This window comes from Microchirus variegatus (assembly GCF_963457635.1).
Source record: "Microchirus variegatus genome assembly, chromosome: 7".
Lineage (NCBI taxonomy): Eukaryota > Metazoa > Chordata > Actinopteri > Pleuronectiformes > Soleidae > Microchirus > Microchirus variegatus.
The window spans coordinates 29,152,482-29,175,643 of NC_139808.1; the positions used below are offsets into that span (position 1 = coordinate 29,152,482).

Genomic DNA, 23,162 nt, shown 5'->3' on the forward strand with positions numbered 1-23,162 from the left:
ATAATTCGACCCCAGATTCTTCTACAGATCAAAGATGACAATGATGAGGACATTTCTAGTATCATTATTATTAATATTATTATTATTACATATTTATATCAGTCATTTCCACTCAGACAAACCTAACAGCATGAGATGTAAACAGGATGTTTTGATGCACTTGTATGTGTGTGTGTGTGTGTTCTTGTACTTGCAGTATAATGAGGACCAGTGATGGGTTTTTAACCAACAAAGTGAGGACATTTTTACAAAGTGAGGACATTTTGACCGGTCCTCACTTTGTTTTCATTGAAATCACTTCCTGAAGTTGTAAACATGCTATAATCTGTGAGAGGTCCTTAATTTGGAACAAAAACCCGTTTTCCAGCCCCTGGTGTTTCACACACTTTTTGCTCTAGGGCTCTACCTGTAGACATTTTATGGTACTGCACCCAGTAGTTCTTTATGGATATCATTCATGAAGTAGATATTTGCAATGGTGTTGATTTATAAAGTGGAAATGCTGGTCCTCACTTTGGCAGCACTTTTACCTGGTCCTCAGTATGCAGCAAGTACAAGAGTGTGTGTTTGTGTGTGTGTGTGTACATCTGATATTCAGGTCATGTGAACGTAAGATCCTGAGATCCTAAGTACGTTAAAACATTAGGTTAATGTCACGTTTTCACCCGTCAATTACGACATGTGATTATTTATCTGATTATTCCTGCGTGTGTGTGTGTGTGTTTGCTGTGGAACTGTGTGTCCGTCAGTCTCAGACGTCCCCGAGGAACGCAGAAAGCTAAAAGCCACCGTGGTTCCCATGAGCACTGAGGGCTCACTCAGTCCCCGTCACTGTGTTGGTTTCTATTGTTGAAAACTCAAACACACAACGTTTCTACAAATAAACAATAAGCAAAACTGCTGCTTAATCACAGCGTCATTGTGATGTAATTACAGTGTAATTACGAACCACATCTATGTTTTCTATGAATCTGAGAAGAATGTTGAACAAACTCAGTCTCTAATCAGGACTCAGTCAGAAAGTAGAGGCTGAGAAAAGCAAGAGAGGCCGTTATTATTCTGAGATCAGCTGATTTTCTACTTTTGTTCTACACTGTTAAACATCTACGACTATTTATTTTAAAAGCTTTTCCACTACACAGTTGGAGCAGGACTTGGCTCAACTGTGACGTCAACAGACTGCCGGCCACCGATTGGTCAGAGAGTGTCGTCACTGGACGGGTCGTGAGTGCGACGTCCGACACAGGAAACCAAACAACACCCAACTGTAGGTCAGTTAAAACGACTTAAAAACACTGAAAACTTAGTGTTAATCTTAGTGCTGGGCACGCTTACGGCGTTAGCGGCGTTAGCAGCATCAACGTTACGAAACAACGCATTTCCATGACGACCCACCGGAAAAAGACGCGCGTGATGATGACGTCATGTTAACGCGAATCTCGATTGTTAAAATTAGTCTCCGCATCAATGTTAACGCACAACGCATTTCCATGACGACCCATGTCACATTTACATGACTCCGGGTTGTTAAAACGAGTCTCTAAAGTAACGCTAAACTTTAAAAAACAGACGCACACATACGCAGTACACAGGTAAGCTGGTTATTTGTTAAATAATAAACAGACCGCTCCAGTTCCGCTAACGGCGCTAAAAGGAGCTAATGCAGCTAACGGAGCTAACTGGTAAACGGTGCCTGGACTCCGGGTTTTCACGGCACGTAAACATTTTTCCGGGTCAGTCGTCATGGAAACGCGCCATGAGTAAACGTTGACGTTCCCAGCGCTAGTTAATCTCCAACATTTAGCAAAGGAAACTCCTAAAACGCGGCGTATTTAGCGACAGCGCTGCTTAAAATCCCGTTACCCGCGTTAACCTAGAGCCCAGCACCCAGCGTCAAGTGGCGCCACCTACCGCCGTCTACCAATCACTGCAGTCAGTAGAGTCTCAGCTGCCGAGCGACCACGGGTTGCCAGTTACGTCAGAAAACGAAACCTAAAAGTATTTTTAATTTGACTGTAGTAACCGTTTTTGGCCACATTTTCACATATGGCGCCTTAAATAATCGATTGCGCTCTAATAATAATAACTCATCGTGCTGCGACAGGTGTTAGATTTCTTTCCGTATCCATTTCTCAAGTCAACATTTCTGGTCACGTGTTGGAGCTTCTTGTCGGAAAAAAACCACACGACAAAAAGACGCCAAACCGAATCCGCTCAAAGTCGGAAACACGTTTGGCTCGATCGGTAAGATTATATCTAAATTGTAGCCTTGGTTTCAGTCAAGAGGCGAAGAGAGAAATAATCTCTGATGTTTCTCAAGAACAAAAAAGAGAGAGAGGGGAAATGAGCTCACAGCTTTAACCACACCGACTGACGACGCTCTCGTCTGTCCGTCTGTCTTTGCAGCAGAGAGACAGTACAGCGCTGGTCTGTAACCATGGAAACGGCAGAGCTGTATCACTGACAGTCTCTGGTAGTAATAGTGCCCACGCACACTCACTCAGACCAAAAAAAAATCCTCCGCACCACGGTTAAGAGTCAGGGAAAGGTGACGGAGAGACGACTCCATTTGAAACTTTGTGCAGAAGCGTCTGCAGCAACAAAATCCACAGGAGCTCAACGTGTCACTCGAGGACCAGAGGCGGTTCTAGAGTCTGTAGGGCCCCGAGGCAAACATTCCCAGGGGGGCCCTTCCTTCCAAACAGTGTTCATCACCATTGTGTTATAAATAATCCGACACCAACGAAAAATGTATGACTAAATGAATGAAATAACATGGAAAACCCTGTAATTAAAAAGTATGTGAATATATAAATGTAAAGAACAATAAAATACTGTAAATAGCTTTTAAAAAACTATATAAACTTAGTAAAAAATACATTACACTGTAAAGAACCCACATTATAAAACAATAAAATACTGTAAATAACTGAAAAAAACATATAAACTGAGTAAAAAAGATATGCATTACACTGTAAATAATCATTTTCTAACTTCACACAGTGGGGCCCCTTTAGGGGGGGTTTACTACTGAGATGTCATTGCAAATTCGCCCATTGTTGTTTAAGGGGGACGGGGAGGCGTCTGGTCACTGCACATTTCAGTAAAAACAGCCCTCAGGCTCCGAGTGTCGGGGGCCCCCTATCGGCTCGGGGCCCCAAGCAGTCACCATCACAAGGTGCGCCCCCGTTAAAGACAAAGTGACCCTCTTTTGCTGATGTTCCCAAACCAGCAGTTTTCTGGTTGGTTTGCGAGCCCACGACACTGGCTACTGCAACTCCTACGTTAAACCTCTTCCCCAAACAAAGCAAACAAGCTAACGTAATGGTTTGGTCCAGAAAATGTCAGAAAATGCTAAAACCTGGACATGACGATGTTCTCGAACGTCTTTGTTTTGTGCACAAACCAAAATGATTCAGTTTTTAATGATTTCATTTCTTACTTTAAGTCCTATTTTGGCACAGAGGTTTTCTTAAAGAACTTTTATAATCAAGTATCAGTCGTTTTCCAGTTCAGTTTACTGAACAGCATTCATTCAAGTCAATGACAAGTCAGTTGTCATTGTCAAAGACACGGCTTTAAATAGGGAAAACCAGGTTTATGCAACATTACAAGTTTGTCTTGAAAGTAAAGTTGAAAATTCCACCCATATGCAAAAAAAACCCCTCACATGACTCGCAAAGCATTTCCTTAGCATCGTTAAAAAACGTCTCTAAATTAGCATCTGTAAGACAGAAAAGTACAGTGCAGAACCACGCTGTGACGGAGGTTTGTGCATGGAATCATCCACTGGTTTATGGTAAAAAAAAAATCCAGTTGCACTGAGCTGTGGAGCAGTGATACACACACACACACACATATACACACACATATACACACACATATATACACACAACCACCAGTGGTCAGACTGGCAGGCAGGAGGGAAGCTCGAGTGTGCTGAGATTTGACCGATTCACCATAGACTGGCAGCCAAACGAGCCACACACACACACACACACAAACACAGATTCAAATGTGTATGTGTCAATACATACGTGTCTTTGCATACATAAATATATATGCATATATACACACATATATATACATATATAGACACATATATGCATATATACACATATATACATACATATATATACACACATATATGCATATATACACATATATACACATATATGCATATATACACATACATATATTCATACATATATGCATATATAAACACACATATATATGCATATATAAACATATGTACATACATATATACAAATATATATATATACACATACACACATATAGATATACACATACATATATGCATACATATACACACATGTACATACATATATAAACATATACACATATATATACACACATACACACACATATGTATATATATATACACATATACACATGTATATATATACACACATATATACACACACACACATATATATACACACATTTATATATATATATACACACATATACATATGCATACATACATATATATATACACATACATATATATATATTTTTGGTGTACTTTGGGGGAAGTGGTTCCAAACCAGTAGCTTAAAAACCCATAAAGTTAATATACAGCCTAGAAGTGCAGTGAAAATGTCAGACCAAACTCTGCCTTCCTCTCGAGCAAACAATCTAAAAAAGTGGGCGTGTGTAAGCTTTTACTGTTCTACTCTGTAGATGAGAAAGTCATTAACATGTAAATGTGCAGACTGTTAACTTCACCCTCAGGTGAAGCAGCAGCAGCAGCAGCAGCAGAAGAGGAGGAGACGTCACGGATGAGCGGCTAATAGTTTCCAGAGGAACAACATGTCATGTAAAATATATTCAAATAGATTTTCAGACAAAGTGACAGAGTGAGTGAAACCTTTGCCTCTGTGTGTGTCTGTGTTACAGAGTCCTCTAAAAGTCTTTCTATGTCCGTGAAGAGGAGTGAAAGACACAGGACGATAAACAATGTCGGGACTCCCCTCGGTCAGTGTTTACCCACCGAGATAAAGGCCGTCGTTCCGCTCTCACCACCCAAAATACTTCCTCCTTCCTCCTCCTTCCTCCTTCCTCCTCCACTGGAGCTGGAGATGCACTTAAGCCTTGGCGCTGTCAGAACCATGTTATCATGCCAATAAAGCTTCTTGTGGACGGATTTAGATTAAAGCAAGAGAGAGAGGGAACAAGACAAGGGAACAGTGGTGCAACGGGGTCATGAGAAACACTGCAGCGTGGCCTCCTCCTCCTCCTCCTCCTCCTCCTCCTCCTCCTCCTCCCACGTCACATGTTAATGTACTTAGAGCTCTACCAAAAACCTTGAGATCCTGGCTGGCATAACAAACAGGGGCAAAGAGCCTGGAATAGTTTCTTGTTCCCCTCGTTTCCCCAGATGCACTGGAGCTATTTCTGTGGTTAAAACATGGATCAAACCCACATCGCTGCCTTTCTACTTCCTTTCATCGTCTCCTCACTCCTTCCTCTTGCTCTATCTCATAATTTCTCCATCCGTTGGTTCGTTCCACCCCCCCCCCCCCACAGTCTTTCCTGGTCTGTGGTAGGCAGTGAGACGCACGGTCTACCCACACTTTAGCCTCTGTCGTTCAGAGTCTGCCGTCTGTTCTACAGCTCAGGATTCTGTCTGCCCGTGATGTCACACATTTGGCTTCGTCTCGCGACCTTTCTTGGATATCGTCCTCGCCGTCCTCCCCCCCCCCGTCTGACACCTCGACGAGTCACAACCGACTCTATAAAGACGCTGTTAATTCGTCAAATACTTGATTACAAAAACTCACCACAGGGATCATTGTTCCACACGGACCGCTTTAGCAGACGCACATCTGGGTTTTTTTAGCTGGCGCGACGGCGCAGACGGAGAGTGAAAAAGTCCGTAAAAAAGGCAGAAAATGTCCAAAGTGTGGGACCGTTTCACGCTTCACGCTTCAACAAGAAGCTAACGAGCTAACAAACTACAACTGGTGTAACACAACTGCACATCCTCAATGATTCAGCATCTGAGCCGATAGCATCCAGTTGCTAACGCTAACGCTGCCGGCACACACTAACGTAAACATTGATGTTAGCTGATTTGATGTAGCTTACTAGGCAGCAGCTATCAAATATTTTTGTAATCGAGTATTCTATTGATTATTCCTCGATGAATCGAGTAATCAGATTAAAACATTTTTTTTTTTTATTAAAACATTTAAAAAAAAAATTTTAATTGAAAAATGCAAATTTAAAAAAAAATGAGAATAATAATTTGCCAATAGCATCCAGTTGCTAATGCTCTCCGGGACACGCTAACGCAAACACTGATGTTAGCCGATTTAATGTAGCTTAGCGGGGCTGCAGCTATTCAAATATTTTTGTAATGGTGTAATCTACAGATTAAAACATTTTTTTTAATTAAAACATTTAAAAAAATAAAAAATAAAAAAATTAATTTGCCGATAGCATCCAGTTGCTAACGCTTCTGGCACACGCTAACGCAAACATGGATGTTAGCTGTAATCAGTAAGTAATCAGATTAAAACTTCTTCTTTTTTAATTAAAACATTTAAAACATTTTTTTAAACATTTAAAAAAATTGTTTGAAAATTAGCCAATAGCATCCAGTTGCTAACGCTTCCGGCACAAGCTAACGCAAACACTGATTATTCCTCAATGGATCCAGTTATCAGATTTTAAAAAAATAATAATAATAATTAAAATTTAAATAAAATTTAAAAAAATATATATAAAATTTAAAAAAAAATCTATTTAAAAAAAATAAAATAATAATTATAATAATTTTGCGTCTTCGATTAATCGAAAAACAATTGGTTGAATACTCAAAATACACAAAAATACTCCATAGCTACAGCCTGTTAATCTCATCTCAATTTAGCGCAAGGTTCGTTTGCTTCCGACAGAAACAAGAGAGGCAGTGATGAAAAGAGCGAGTAATAAAAAGCAGCAGTAAAATATTTTTAGCATCTCGTACCCGTTCACGTCGCTAACCGGGGCCTAAAAGGACCATCGTCGTCATGACTAACAATGCCCCGGTTAGTGAATTAATCTGTTTTCTTTGCCTTGGCAAGTGTGCGGTGCCACTGCAGGAATGCCCTGCTTCACATTCACAGAGATGTACACAACTGTGTGTGTGAGACACGAACAAAGAGTTCCACTGTGGACAGCACAACACAATCAGCCTCTCAATGTGCAGCTATTAACTCATCGCACACACACACACACACATTCCAGAGTCCACGGACAAGAAGCAGTGACATTCAGACCCCGAGCGGCCAATCGGCACAGAGCCACAATGGAGCACAGTCGATGAGCAGCAAAGGATGATGGGTAGTTCTGTGAATCAAAGCGCTCGGATTAAAGGTGGTTTGGAAGGAGGACATCGGGGCCGAGTCCACTTCCCACACACACTCATGTATGAGTCATCCCATTGTGGGCTGGGTTCCATTTCTTACACTTGTTTTGGGACTAAGCGGTGATTTGTTTTCATTTCCATCGCCGCGCCTCCGCACGGTTAAAGTTGTGTTTCCATTAGCGATAGCAACTTTTTTTTTAGTACATGCTCTGACGAGGTTCCAAGCTAAACAAGCCAAACAAAGCCGAACTGTAGATGAGTTAAAAAGACTCGACAATAAATAAAAATGTGGGTTAATTTCCAACAATTAGTAGCGAAAATGGCTAAAATCTCAATATTTAACAGTGGAGTCTGCCGTTTTTCGTCCAGTGACTGTATCAGACGGAGGAAATACTGAACCAACCATTTTAGATTTACTGATTCTAATGATTCAGTACCTGCTCTGGCAAGATTCCAAGCCAGCGGAGGCGATTACTATGTGTTACTGTCACGTCACAGGAAGAGACGTCCGACACGAGAATCAAAGCCGAACAAAGCCGAACTGTAGATGAGTTAAAAAGACTTAACGATAACTAAAAAAGTGGGTTAATTTCCAACAATTAGTAGCGAAAATGGCTAAAATCTCAGTGGAGCCTGGTGTTTATCGTCCAGTGACTGTATCAGACGGAGGAAATACTGAACAAACCATTTTAGATTTACTGATTCTAATGATTCAGTTACACAGAAAACCACTCCTTTATAAGTCACTCGTTTGTGTCGCGCGTAAAACAACGTCACGGCAGTTTCATGCAGCGGAGCGGCGATGACTCCGCCCACTTTGAGTAGGTACTGTTTGTGTAGTGGAAAAAAAGTAGGTGTAAGCAAATCATACCGGGTCTAAACAAACAAAAACAACCTTTTAAATTGTTTAGTATTCATTCATTTATTATTTCATTCATCTACAGAACAAAACGTAAGTTGTTCATTAGAAGTTTAAACGTACTCTGATGTTGTTTCTCTTGTCTGAAAAAACCCCCAAACTCTTGACATCTGATGACGTTATCAGACGTGATAAACTATAAATAGACGTCGAGAAAAAACCCCTTAAAACGGCGCCAAAAACCTTAATAAAGTGAAATTGCTGTTCCACTAAACGGTTTAAACGGTTCCCGACTGTTTAAGCTAACGTCTCGACAGTTTAGCGTCAAGACGCGTTAAGCGATCGTTACAGCATTTTTGTCCACGTCATTCACTCGTACCTCAAAAGCAGCTTCAGGGCGACCGCTAAAACCATAGAGTCGTCCGCTTAATTCACCTCATCTTCATCTTCCTCAGTCTGGGAGCGTGGCCCAGTTTCATGGTTCACCACAAACCACCACGTGCAAAACTTAAAAAAAGGTGAACTGTTTCCAGCTCGCAGCTAATCTTTGATGAATTCCTTAAATAAAGATAGCGGATTATTTACTTTTTAAGCTCTCGTTTTGGCACAAAAACATCATGTGAAATTAGCGTTAGAATAATCACGATTCTTAATGATGCCGAACACTTGGAGCCTGAGGACTCGGTGATTTCCAAGAGTAAATGATTTTACACAGCAGTGAAATTATTAAATAAGAAACTACGTCTGGAACTCTCTTCTCAATCATTATCCGTTTGTGCACCGACGATTACTCTTTGTTTTGGGCCTTGGGTTCTTTGAAACGCACTCTACAAGTTATTATTATTCTTATTATAAAAACTAGCATAAGAAGTAGGACAATTGTATGACAACTACATCGAACAGAACGGAAAAGGCCAACGTTTAACTCCTTAAAGGTGAAGTAAGTAGTTTATAGTGCCATCTAGAGGAGAGGCTGAAATTTACAACAAAGGACTGCTGCTCTGCTCACCCCCTCCCTTCCCTGAGTGCTACGGTATCCTCAGCTGTCGTCCTCGTCGTCTTTCTCCGTGTCAGCAGATGAGGTTCGTGAGGCGAGGGAGAGGGCGAGCTACCGTGGCCGTAGCAGACGAAGCGGAGAGAGAGGAGGCGGGACTTCAGCTACAAGTAAAGAGACGCTTGTTTTGTTCTGTCGCGTTTGTCCTTACAGGCTCCGGTAAAAACTTGGCGTCTCGCTGCTAACAGTGGCTATGCAACCGCGGCCCGCGACCATGTTATTTTACATGACTTTTTGAAACACTACGAAAATGAAACAAAAACTATTATACAGCGACTAGACAATGCAGGAGCACATAATATGCATAAAAAAGTGGATTTTGGGTTATATGAACCCATAAATACTACACGGTGTCCCTTTAAGACAGTAAAATATTATCGTCAATATGTTTGTGAGTGTGTTTCCATGACTTTAGAGGACACTGCATCGACTTGCATACACTTCCTGGGTACTCACGCTGACTTTAAAGGCGCCATATGTAAGAATGTGGCCAAAAACTGTTACTACGCTCAAATTCAAAACACAGAGGTCTTTTAGGTTTCGTTTTCTGACGTAACTTGCTCGGCAGCTGAGACTCCACTGACTGCAATGATCGGTAGACGGCGGTAGGTGGCGCCACCTGACGCCAAAACATGATTTGCAGTCTGCAAAATATTTTTTTTTAATGCAAATATTTTGTCTGTACTGTTGTTGTTGGTGAGGTCAGTTTGTTATATGAACATTATTCCTGAGTCTCTTTGACATATTAGGAGGATTTTATGGCTTTAGTTGTTTTAGATTTATTACATAATGCACCTTTAACCTTGAATTACCACTGGCCTAATCCTAATCCTGACCATTATCTTGTAATAATTTATGTTATGGGACTAGATTTTTGTCTTTAACTGCTCCAACTGTCTTTGTTACTCGTTACCAAATAAAATCAGAAGAAGAAGAGTTGTTATTATGGTCTGTATTTATATGAAGTGTCATATAGACATTCTCAATGCTCACTAAAAACAACTTTTCATACTTAAACACAGTAAATATCTTATACTTTAAGACTTTTACTTAAGTAATATTATTCAAAAAAAGTGACTTCAACTTCTACCAAAGTCATTTTCTGGTCACATACTTGTACTTTTACTCAAGTTTCCACTTTAAGGTACTTTACACACAAGTCCTTACAATGTGACTGTGTCCCCACAACATAAGGAAGACCAGTACACACACACACACACTTCTTACGAGCACACTCACACTTTCCCTGTCACATCTTCATTTTTAGACGCCCGGCAGTGTTACATGGAACATGAGACGACCACCCACGCACACACACACTCTCACACACACACACACACACACTCACTGTTGCCGGGAAATGGGGAACGACGATGTCACTAAAAGTGCAGTGAAGATGGTCAGCACAATAGTGCCTTCTGTTGCACAGGGATGAGTAACTCGCAGCTTATGTGTGTGTCTGTGTGTGTGTGTGTGTGTGTGTGTGTGTGTGTGTCTGTGTGTCTGTGTGTGTGTGTGTGTTGCACAACGGAGGGCAGGCGAGCACATGTGGCTGCAGAGAGAGCAAACATAAATCACACTCTGGATCAATTAGAAAGCACAAATGTGAGACGGTCCTGCAGCAGTCGCAGCAGCAGGGTTGATCACAGACACACACCACACCCATACACAACACACACACAGACACACACACACACACAGCCAGGGTGTGGGTATGATGTAGCTCATAATTACACATTAAACAAAGCCCAAAATGGAACATAATTAAAATCTGGGATTCCACTGGCTTTCTTTATGAGAACCTTTTTCTTTCTTTTTTTTAAAAAAAATCACTGTACGACGACGACAACACGTGCTATTCTTATTCTTATTTACACACAGACACACAACACAACACAACCAGGGAGTGGTCTTGAATTAACCTGAAAGTCCGTTTATGTTGAGTTTCTGTTACATAACTCCTGTTGTTTATAAACCTGCGTGTTCGTGCAGGCGTCTGTTCAAATGTTTTCAACGACATGTTTATGTTTTTATTCAAGCTGAAATGGGCGTCAACTATACATAATATTACATATTATATAAAATCAGTGTGAAAAAGCAGATTAAATTAAACATCAGAGGACGTTGAACTTGTGCTCTGTTCTAATAAAACATCCTTTACAAACCACATATTTCTTTCTTGTTTTTAAGGCCAGTCACTGTTTGTTTTTTTAATCATATTTTTTTAAATCCTATCCACATCCTGATAAGTCAAAAATAAAGTGTGAAAAAAAAAAAAGCAGACTCTGTCCAAAAATAGAGGGAAAGTCGTACCAAAAAATGTCCACAACAAAACAGCAAATTCCACAGTTTTTTCGGGCCGGAGGTTTGACAGGAGAAAAACATAGTTTGAACACCAAACATCTGAAAGTTCTCCACTAATATATATATACATATATGAAAATATTTGAAAACCTCTTAAGGAATAATTTTTACAATTTTTTTAATTTCATGAAATGATCCATTAGCCCTGATCCACTTTGACAGTGAGCTGACTTTCTTCTCAAAAAAAAAAGTATCTCGGAATGACTTGAAATTTACCATCATACTAGTCGGCATCGCCCTGAACAAGGATCTGTTGAAAATATTCACATATCTCTTAAGGAATAATTTTAATGAATTTTTGAAATTAGGCATGTTTGCGTTGTACACATATTTATAGAAATGACATCCACAGGAAATAAAGTATGACATTGTGACTTATTTTGTGACTGGTCTGTCTGACCCTAAACCATCTCAGGACACTCCCAATCTATTCCAGTGGGTTATTGTTGCTAGGCGCTCGCTGTCCTTCTACACCTACGTGAAAAAATGGATCAAACCCAGATTAATATCACACACATATTCAGTTACACACACTCACACACACCTTGGGAACAACAAGCACCTGTGAAAAGACGCACATCTGTGTGTGTGTGAGGGGCCGAGGATACAAATCCACCCACTCATCATCTGCCCACAGGAAAAATCTGATCAGTCAAACGTCTCTGGGAGTTTATAAGAAAGTTATATCAGGTGTGATAATGATACGTGATACGTATCAGAGGTCCTTTACAAACACAGATAATGACAGGAAACGGCGACGTCGTCTTTTGTAAACTGTCATTATTTTATTGGACGAGGACGAGCGCTCTGACTCAGACGAGACCACGACGTACGATCCCCCCCCCCCCCCCCCCGCAGGACGACGTCAGTCTGACCCCGGGCGACTTAAAAACATCGTGTTTCACCGCTGTGGAATTTTCCCTTCCATCAATCTTTCCACAATCTGGGAGGCATTGTTTACGTTTGTAGTTCATTTATTTATCGGGGTTCCCTACGATTTAGAGGGGAGAATATCAAATTCCCAACAGACGATGTCATTTCAGCTCCGTATTTTACTCATAGATTTAAAACATGACGTAGCGTTAGCGCCATGAGAAGCCATTACTATCCGATATAAGGGTGAAAGCTGAAAGACAAGTGCAGCCTTATTTTTGTATGGTGTAATGTACGAGGATACTTTATCCTCTGACTTTAAATAATCTCTTCTAGAATCGTGTTTTTCTGTCTGATTCGGTTTCTAATATCTTAAAAAATGAAATAAAACGACGTAGCATAAAATGCTATAACATGTTCCAACATTTATTGTTCTTTGGATTCCGTTTACTGTATATGCAGATGACAGTCGAATGTATACGCCACTAAAACAAGAAAAAATAATAAAGTACATTATTGCAGAAATCAAGGCACTTTAATGATAATAAGCTAGCAGCACTTCACTGGCTACCGGTTTGTTTACAGATAGATTTTAAAATGACTTCATTTGTTTTTTAATGTCCTTAAATGTACGCTCCCTTACGCTAACTGTCTTTTATAGTTGATAGCGTTTGTGTGCAGCACATTTGGTTAACCGTGTTGTCTTTAAAGTGCGTTACTGCAACAAACAATACCGTTTTCCAACTGTAGGGGGAGTCTCTGAGCGCAAATTCTACTTCAAAGTTTTTCAAAGGGTTTTCTATTGGAGGCTAAAGATTTTTCTTTTCTACATTAATAACTCTCTGATTGATTAAAAAACAGGGATATTGAAATGTGACACTTATTTTGATTTGATTTTATATTTCACATACCTATACACCTATATACCTAAACCGATACACATGTATTACATACATGTAGAGTATTTATCCAAGGATACTTGCCTTTTTAATGAGTGCTTTTCACTTGTAAAAATACTCTGTTATTATTGCTGTTAGACATAAATCATTCGCTGCAGTTCTCTATGCTGAATTATGGATTAATTGCCATGAGAAAAGTGCATGATTTGTGCATCACATTAACACACACACACACACACACACACACACACACACACACACACACACACACACACACACACACACACACACACACACACACACACACACACACACACACACACACACACACACACACACACACACACACACTTCTGCACAGTTTGTGCCGTCAGGTTCTTTGCGTTCTTCCAAAGTAAATGTGTGCAGCCAGGATCCAGTTACAACACACACACACACACACACACACACACACACTTTAAAGCATCCATCATCACACACAGATCTCCTCCACTGGCCACAGAGACAGAGCTTTGGTTTTTCTTGCCTCTCTGACGTTTCCTCTCTGACTCACTCTCTCAGAGTAAAGTCAGTGAACGGACACAAACACAAACACAAACACAAACACAAACACCAGGTTCTATGTCCAACACTGTCAAAGTGTCCAAAGATGATGATGATGATGACGACTCATCATTTAGATATTTGGAGTAAACCACAATAACAAAAAGGTGGTGATTATTAGCACCAGTGACTGATGGACTCTAAAGCTCTTTGAGATCAACAACACAAACAAAACACTCAAAAAAGGATGAAAATATAGATTTATAAATGACACGGGGTCACTGTGGGTCATCATTAGAAGAAAACACATCGCTCAAAGTGTGTGTGTGTGTGTGTGTGTGTGTGTGTGTGTCTGTGTTACATCTATTCTAGGAGAATTCCAGAGGGGAGACCCTGTGACTGACGCCCCCCCCCCCAGGATCTGACAGGATATCACCAACTGGACACACACACACACACACACACACACACACACACTAGACATACAGCAGTGTCACAATAACATGCACATGTTGGGCTGTTGTTGTTGTTGTTTATTTACTTCTATTGTTTTGTCCTGTTATCTGTCATTTTGTAAACACATGTTTACATTGTAAACTGTCGTTTGAGTGCAGTGACTTGATATTAAAGTCAAATATCTGCATCTTTGACCTAAAACACTTCGATTTAGTTCTTAAATGAGGAAAAAAATATACGATTTCACTCATTTTGTGTGCAACAAAGTCAAATATCTCCGTTTTTGACCTAAAAATCTTCAATTAAGTTCTTAACTGAGGAAAAAAGCTAAGATTTCACTCATTTTGAGTGCAGTGACTTGATATTTAAGTCAAATATCAGACTCTTGGACATATAAATCAGATATAAACCAGTGTCTGACCTAAAACACTTATATTAAGTTTGTAAATGAGGAATAAAACAAGATTTCTCTCATTTTGAGTGCAGTGACTTGATATTAAAGTCAAATATCTGTGTCTTTGACCTAGAAAACACTTCAATTAAGTTTCTACATTAGGAAAAATATAAGATTTCACTCATGTTGTGTGCAATAGTCAAATATCTGCATTTTTTTTTTTACCTAAAACACTTCTATAAAGTTGTTAAATGAGGAAACAAATAAGATTTCACTCATTTTGAGTGCAGTGACTTGATACTTAAGTCAAATATCAGACTCTTGGACATTTACAGCAGATATAAGCCGGTGTCTTTGACCTAAAACACTTCTATAAAGTTTCTAAATGAGGAAAAATATAAGATTTCACAAATTTTTTGTGCAATAAAGTCAAATATCTGTGTTTATGACCTAAAACACTTGAATTAAGTTCTTAAATGAAGTGAAAAAAATATGATTTCACTAATTTTGAGTGCAGTGACTTGATATTTAAGTCAAATATCTGTGTTTTTGACCTAAAAACATCTAAATTAAGGTCGTAAATGAGGACAAAAATAAGATTTCACTCATTTTTCGTGCAATAAAGTCAAATATCTGTGTTTTTGACCTAAAATACATCAATTAAGTTCTTAAATGAGGGGAAAATATAAGATTTCACTCATTTTGAGTGCAGTGACTTGAAGTCAAATATCAGACTCTTGGACACATAAATCAGATATAAACCAGTGTCTTTGACCTAAAACACTTGGTCTGAGTCCACTCTGCAAACTTCCTTTGACACACACACACACACAAACACACCCACACACACGCACACACACACGAACGTGACAGAGTCAGCACGCGCACACGCACGCGCCGACACGCTCGCGCGTAAAGAGAAATACTTGGTCGAAAAAAAATCACGCCCTGACTGATGATCACAGAGCTCGCGCAGCTGAGAGGGAAGAAAAAAACCGCACAGGCGATAATTGTCGATATTGTCGATATTATCGATGACTGCGACGCGAACACACGATAAAGTTTGTGCACACACACACACAGAGAGAGAGAGAGAGAGAGAGAGAGAGAGAGAGAGAGAGAAGAGGGGAAAACGTTCCGTCTGACACCATCTCTTACCTCCTCCTCTTCTTCTTCCTCTTCCTCTTCTTCCTCCTCTTCCTCTTCCAAACTCTGTCACGACGTGGCTCGCGCCGCTCCCGCGGACTGCGAAACCGAACCGCGGCGAACCGGGAGAAGAAGTGCGGACGTTAATGAAGCTGCTGCTCCTCAGTGTGCTGCTACTCCGAGTGTGTGTGTCTGTGTGTGTCTGTGTGTGTGTGTGTGTGTGTGTGTGTGTGTGTGTGTGTGTGTGTGACAGCTCATGGAGAGACTGAGCAGAGTGAAGGAGAACCGGGGGAACTTAGGGGGGAGTTCCCTATGAGCAGCGGAGCGGCGGCGGGGGGCGGGGTCTGGAGCGGAGTGACGAGGGGGCGACCACTCTTTAAATTTCACGTGGAAGCTGCTTTAAAGGCGCCATATGTAAGAATGTGGCCAAAAACCGTTACTACATTCGAATTCTTTTTAGGTTTCGTTTCCTGACGTATCTGGCTACCCCGTGGTTGCTCGGCAGCTGAGACTCTACTGACTGCAATGATTGGTAGACGGCGGTAGGTGGCGCCACCTGACCCCAAAACGTGATTTCAAAACATAAACATTATTTGCAGTCTGCAAAAAAAAAATTATCTGTGACATATTAGGAGGATTTTATGGTTACTTTAGATTTATTACATAATGCACCTTTAATATCCGCGTAAACTAAACACAACAGGGTGTTTATTCATGTAAACGATAAAACACAAGCCCCATCAGTACGTTTGTATTCATTTAGAATAAACTTTTGTAGTTGGTTTAAGGTACGTGTTTTTTGGGTGTTTCCGTTAGGACTAGTACCAAAATAACCGCCCCCCCAACTGTTCTCGTTCCCTTCGGGGTACTAGCGTAAATGTACAGTACGGGTGGAGCTAGAACCCGCGACAGTTAGCTGATTGGCGCGACGGAAAAGCGAACCGGTTCTTTCTTCAACGCCTGTAGATATACTTCCGAAACACGGCGAGCAAGGACCAAACGCGCAAATCGCGATATGCGCCATCGACGGACGCCCAGGTTTTTGGAACCGCGCGCAAAGAGTGCGCTGGGTGCGCGTGGACAGCGCTAGGTGGAGCATTAAGCCCCACCCACTAATTAACCTAACCATTAACAAAATTTTTCACTCACTTACAATTCATTCCAGTTATAGTCGAAAGTCAGAATTTCCAACTTGTTGCTCCTTCAACTGGAATGCCCCCTAAAGTCGGAAAGTTGGAGCAACCTCACAAACCCCTGACGTTGGGCTCTAAGATGGCTGCCACTTTCCACACCAAGTGATGTCACTTTAACACGTTAAGTAGCAAAGTTTCTGACTTCCGACCTCCAACGTAAATGGAACGCGACGTCAGTACGTTATTGTAGACGGAAGTAGACGCTAAGGATAATCATCCGAGCCTCGACCTGGCAACCCTGGAACCGACTGACACCACGACTCCCCTGCCCGACGGACCTGTCATGCGAAGCTCCGACTTCCGACCTCCGAAGTAAATGGAACACGCCGTCACTACGTTATTGTAACACTTTTACCAGAGATATTTTACACATTTAATCCCCTGAAAGAGTGACCAGGAGTGACCAGGATTAGAACAATGCTGTGTCCAGTTGTCCAATTTTGCAGTAAATCAACAATATAATCAAATTTTTGAGGCCGGGGCCTTTTCTTCTAGGTTTCCCCCGACGCGCAGTAATTTTGGTTTGGCCTTCAGTAAAAAAAAAAAAAAAGTATTCATCACTGACGAATATAAAGCTCTTGTAACAACCACAGACTCAGAGATTTATGCCTCGGGTCCAGCTTCAATAATTGATGAATTATACATGGATATAACAGCAGCTCGCTCGGTTTAACTCGACCACTGATTTGATGGAGTGCAAGACCTGTGTATCTCCATGATCTATGTTTCTATGGAAACAGAATGCAGATCATGATACTGATATATTGTTTTATAGGCGTTTTAGACGACACGTAAGGTTATATAAGCGGTATATAGTGATCAATGTTATGGTTTTAGACCCAGGACAGAGGGTCGACAATGGTCTACGGGACGCGGTCTGTGGTCGCGTCGCTGGTGGTGTGAAGTTACCGAGTGTGAGTAAGACGTGCTGATGGACGATGTATAGCGGATTTGATTTAAAGCAAACACACACCTCACATCCCTGACCCCCCCCCCCACACCCCCCAGGCCAAATCCTGCAGGAATGCGTCTCCTATAACAACATGAACCATCACAAGGCGCCACCATCACACGACTACAGGAACACGCCGTGTTTTCAAAAATAAACGCTCCGATGCTCGAGTAACACCCAGCGAGAGGGATAACAACAAATCGCTCTGGACGTCTGTTTTTTTTTTTTTTTTTTTTAAACGACTCGCGTAACAAATCCCTGAAGGCGGCGAGGCAGAGTCCAATCCGATTTAACCCCCGGGATCTAATTCTGCCGCGGCCCGGGAACACCTCGCGGATAAGTTACCGCCACATATTGCAACAACCCCCCCCACACACACACACAGAGTCAGGAGGAGCCGCAATAAAGTGACAACATTAAAGTTTTGTTCCGGCCTCCAAACGACTGTTTATTGCTCGTTCGTGCATCTTCAGCTTATGAGCGGTTAAGTTTAGCCACCGTGTCGTTTAGCTGAAGGTCCAAGGTGAAACGTCCTTATCTTTTACAATGAATATAACATTAAATGATTCAGAAATATTAATAATTCAAGCTGCAAACGTCTGGTTTTTAATGGAATATGTACATATGTGTATAGAGGCCCATTTCCAGTGTTCTAATGGTAAATTGTGTTTGCTAATCGCGTTAGCACAGCTAAAAACAGCAAAGGGCAAAGGCCAAAATGATTATTTTGAGTAAAAATCATTATTTCAAATCTCGTCAAGGTCTTTGACTATATTTTCTATTCATTTTGCAACTCTTTTAATGAATAAAAGTCTGACTTTTAATGTAAAACACAACAAAAATTTTATACAGCTGAGCCCAAACTTTTGAACGCTAGTGCAAAGGTTGAGACTGAACTGTTTTAAAGGCGCCATATGTAAGAATGTGGCCAAAAACGGTTACTACATTCAAATTCAAAATACCGAGGTCTTTTATGTTTTTCGTTTCCTGACGTAACTGGCAACCCGTGGTTGCTCGGCAGCTGAGACTCTACTGACTGCGATGATTGGTAGACGGCGGGAGGTGACGCCACCTGACGCCAAAACATAAACATGATTTGCAGGCTGCAAAAAAAATGTTTTAATGCAAATATTTTGTCTGTACTGTTGTTGTTGGTGAGTTCAGTTTGTTATATGAACATTATTCCTGATTCTTATTATGGCCAGTTGCTTTTATTACATAATGCACCTTTAAATTGTCATTTCCTCACCGTTCTCATACGACGGACGCAAGACAAACCCCAAAAACCTGAATTACGGAATAAGACTTCAGAATACGTGAAGCTAAAATATAGAAAAACGCTGCTCACTGCAGTGAGAGCTGCAGCTGCAGAGACACTGAGCAGAAATGGCTGCAGGGATAAAAAAGAAAAGGCAAAGGAGGCGCTGACACATACTGACAAACTGGAACAGAGAGCGTCACTTCATCACCTCACACACTGATCGACGTGCACGCTCGCACACACACACACACACACACACACGCGCATGCATGTTGCAAAGAAGAGCCTTGCCTTAAGGACATGGAACCTGGATCTGAGCTTGTGCTGAAAGCAACAGATGCTGGAAATACAGCGCAGTCGCATTAACCAAGGTCACACCACAGTCGTCAGTGATCCAGAGGCCTTTATCTTCATCTTCATCTGAGTGATGTTCCAAGGTCTCCGTCTTTGAGACGTTTAAAATGCTCTCTATTTATGTCGTATTCATGTTCCTTGTTCCACACGGACCGTTTTAGCACGTCCTGGTTTCAGATGGCAGAAACGGTCCGTAAAAAGGCATAAAATGTCCTTAGTGTGCGACCATTTCACGCTTAAACAAGAAGCTAACGAGAAAAACTACAACTAGCGTAGCCACAACAGCACGTCCTCAATGATTCAGCGTCTGAGCCGATAGCATCCAGTTGCTAACGCTGCCGCCAACGTAAACATTGATGTTAGCTGATGTAATGTAGCTTCCTAGGGCTGCAGCTATATAATATTTTTGTAATCGAGTATTCTACCGATTATTCCTCGATGAATCGAGTAATCTGATTAAATTTTTTTATTTTTTTTAAATTAAATAATTAAAAGTTTAAAAAAATGTTTTAAGAAATTTGCAGATAGCATCCATTTGCTAACGCTTCCAGCACACGCTAACATAAACATTGATGTTAGCTTGTAATTGAGTATTCTAACAATTATTCCTCGATTAATCGAGTAATCGGATTAAAAAAAAAATGTTTTATTAAAAAATTCGCTGATAGCATCCAGTTGCTAACGCTGCCGCTAACGTAAACATTGATGTTAGCTGATTTAATGTAGCTTACTAAGGCTGCAGCATATCAAGTATTTTTGTAATCGAGTATTCTACTGATTATTCCTAGATTAATCGGATTAAAAAAAAATGTTTTTTTAATTAAAACATTTTAATAAAAAAATAGCCGATAACATCCAGTTGCTAATGCTTCTGGCACACGCGAATGTAAACATTGATGTTAGCTGATTTAATGTAGCTTACTAAGGCTGCAGCATATCAAGTATTTTTGTAATAAAGTATTCTACTGATTATTCCTTGATTAATCGAGTAATCGGATTAAAAAATAAAAAAATTAAAACATTATAACAAAAAATTAGCCGATAGCATCCAGTTGCTAACGCTTCCAGCACACGCTAATGTAAACATTGATGTTAGCTGATTTAATGTTGCTTACTAGGGCTGCAGCTATCACATATTTTTGTAATTGAGGATTTATTTTTATTTATTTATTTGTTATAAATAAATAATAATAATTTTGCCTTTTTGCTTACTCGATTAATCGAGAAATAATTGGTCGAATACTCGAAAATACAAAAACATCCGATAGCTGCAGCACTGGTCCACACATATGCTGTTTCATGTTCCCGTCTTTACATCTCTGTGGCACTCCAGTTACAAATTAGCTCAAAGAGAATCCCACAAAGCCACAACCACACACTTGTGCGCTAATAAAACGGCTCACATATTTACAGTGTAAATGTGGATGCACATGGCGGACGTAAACCCCCCCTCTGTCCCCCCCCCCCCCTCCACCACCACATGTCTGAGTATCTGCTCATTTATCTTGGTATGGTCTTTGGTCGCCGGCTGCATCACTAACACCCTCTCAGCGCCACAACAGCTGTGTCTCGTCAGTGTTGCTGTGCAGCAGCAGCAGCAGCTGAGGACGGAGTTTAACTGCCTCGGTTCTGGCTGAAGGGGTCGGAGCGGGGGTTTGAGGGGGGGTTTGAGGGGGGGTTTGAGGGGGGGGGGAGGTCAGTGCTTCACTGAACATCAGGATCCCATTCAGAGCAAAAACGAGGCACATGGGAGGGAGAGGGACAGGGTGTCGGCTGCTCGGGAGGAAGTGGGAGGTCATGTGCGTGAGCATGTTCGTCTCGCATGTTTCTAATCTGCGTTTTTTTTTTTTTAAATCCCAGCCGCCATGTTACCGTCTCCATGTTGTCTTTAATGTGGTCGTTTGTTTTTGCCACCGTTTTTCCATGCGAGGACGAACACGTGTGGTTTTTGTCGACGATGACACGACGTCTCCTCTCAGAAGAAGAACAGTGCAGCACTATCCTCGTGGCTCCTGCGGGGTCAAAGGTCAGGGCTGAGGCATGCGGGGCGGTCAACATCAGTCCCTAGCTAACGCTGCAACTTTGACCTTTCTCTGCGCAGGATGCAATGCCAGCGTGAGGTTTAGTCTTTCTTTGTTTGTTTGTTTTCTCCCCAAAAAATTGCAATAAAAAGTAAATTTCTCTGTCTGTGAAATTCTCCCGTAGGTTTGATCCAACAGAGCTCTCGTAGCTGACATTGAATAATAATGTGGATTCAAAACAACGCTATTTCCACAAAAATCTGCAGGGCGTTCCAGCTTTTAATCCAGGTTTTCAAGTCCCTGTTTGGAGGTGGAGTACCAAGTGGATCGAGGGGAACTGAGCTAGCAACTGAATCCAATCAAATCCAATCCGTTTTCAAATTACGGCTGGGCACGTTAGCGCGTTAACGGCAGGTTAACGGCGTTAACAGCGTTAACAGCGTCAATGTTAAAGCACGTTAGTGCACGACAAATGACACGTTTCCGTGACGATTGACCGGGAAAAGACGCGCGTGCCATGACGTCATGTTTACGTGCTGCGGTACCGGAGTCCAGGTCCAGGCCACCGTTTACTAGTTAGCGCCGGTTAGCGCCGGTTAGCGTTGTTAGCGCGCCTACAGTCCAACTGGAGCGGTCTGTTTATTATTAAACGAAAAGAGCGGCGCTACAAATAACCCGCGTACCTGTGTGCGTCTGTTTTTAAAGCTTAGCGTTAGTTTAGCATCTTTTTTTGCGTCATTAGTGACTCGTTAAAATATATAAAAAGAACTCTAACAATGACTTAAATACCAAAAACTATGGTAAATGAGAAATATGTAAATGAGATTGAGGTAAATAACTCTTTAACTTAGTAGTAGACTAGTAGAAATGAAGAAAGTCCAACCAAAAATCTACCTATTTATATAATTTTATAATTTATTCCTCTCTTAAGCCTTATTTCCTTGTTGCTAAGGTTGTTATATAACAGCTGAGCACATTCCTTGTTTGTACTTGGCCGCAAACCAGGATTATTATTCTAAAAATAATAATAAAAGTAGTAGTACACAGATAATCTTGCCTCTGCTGAAACATTAAAGCATCACAAAAACCTATTAAAAATACATCTCAGAGAAGTCATGAATGTCTTAATAAGGTCAGCAAGAGTCTTCAGTTAGAAAGATCTGCTTTGGATTCAATACTGGACGATAAAGAGGAGAGAATAACGCAAACAGAAACCATGTCATTATGTGATTATAATGAAAACATCAGATCATCATCATCATCATCATCATCATCATCATTGATGTCAATCTGGTTTCAGATCCTCAACGACATGAGAAACAAGGTCTAATCTCACGCTGTTCAGGGTTATTGAAACAATCTGAGGCTCATTTAGGATAAACTGTTATACTTTGTACTGAAATATTCTGCTATAATAT

At 40.9% G+C, this 23,162-nt stretch overlaps 1 protein-coding gene across 1 annotated transcript in view; it reads right to left on the minus strand.

The window, feature by feature from the left end:
* Positions 1-16,202, minus strand: part of ppp2r3a (protein phosphatase 2, regulatory subunit B'', alpha) — a 60,052-nt gene extending 43,850 nt beyond the window's left edge. Inside the window, exon 1 of the mRNA XM_083892804.1 lies at positions 15,976-16,202. The gene's annotated coding sequence lies outside the window, so the exon portion shown is untranslated. The remainder of the gene's footprint in view (positions 1-15,975) is intronic.
* Between the last annotated feature and the right edge of the window lie 6,960 nt (positions 16,203-23,162).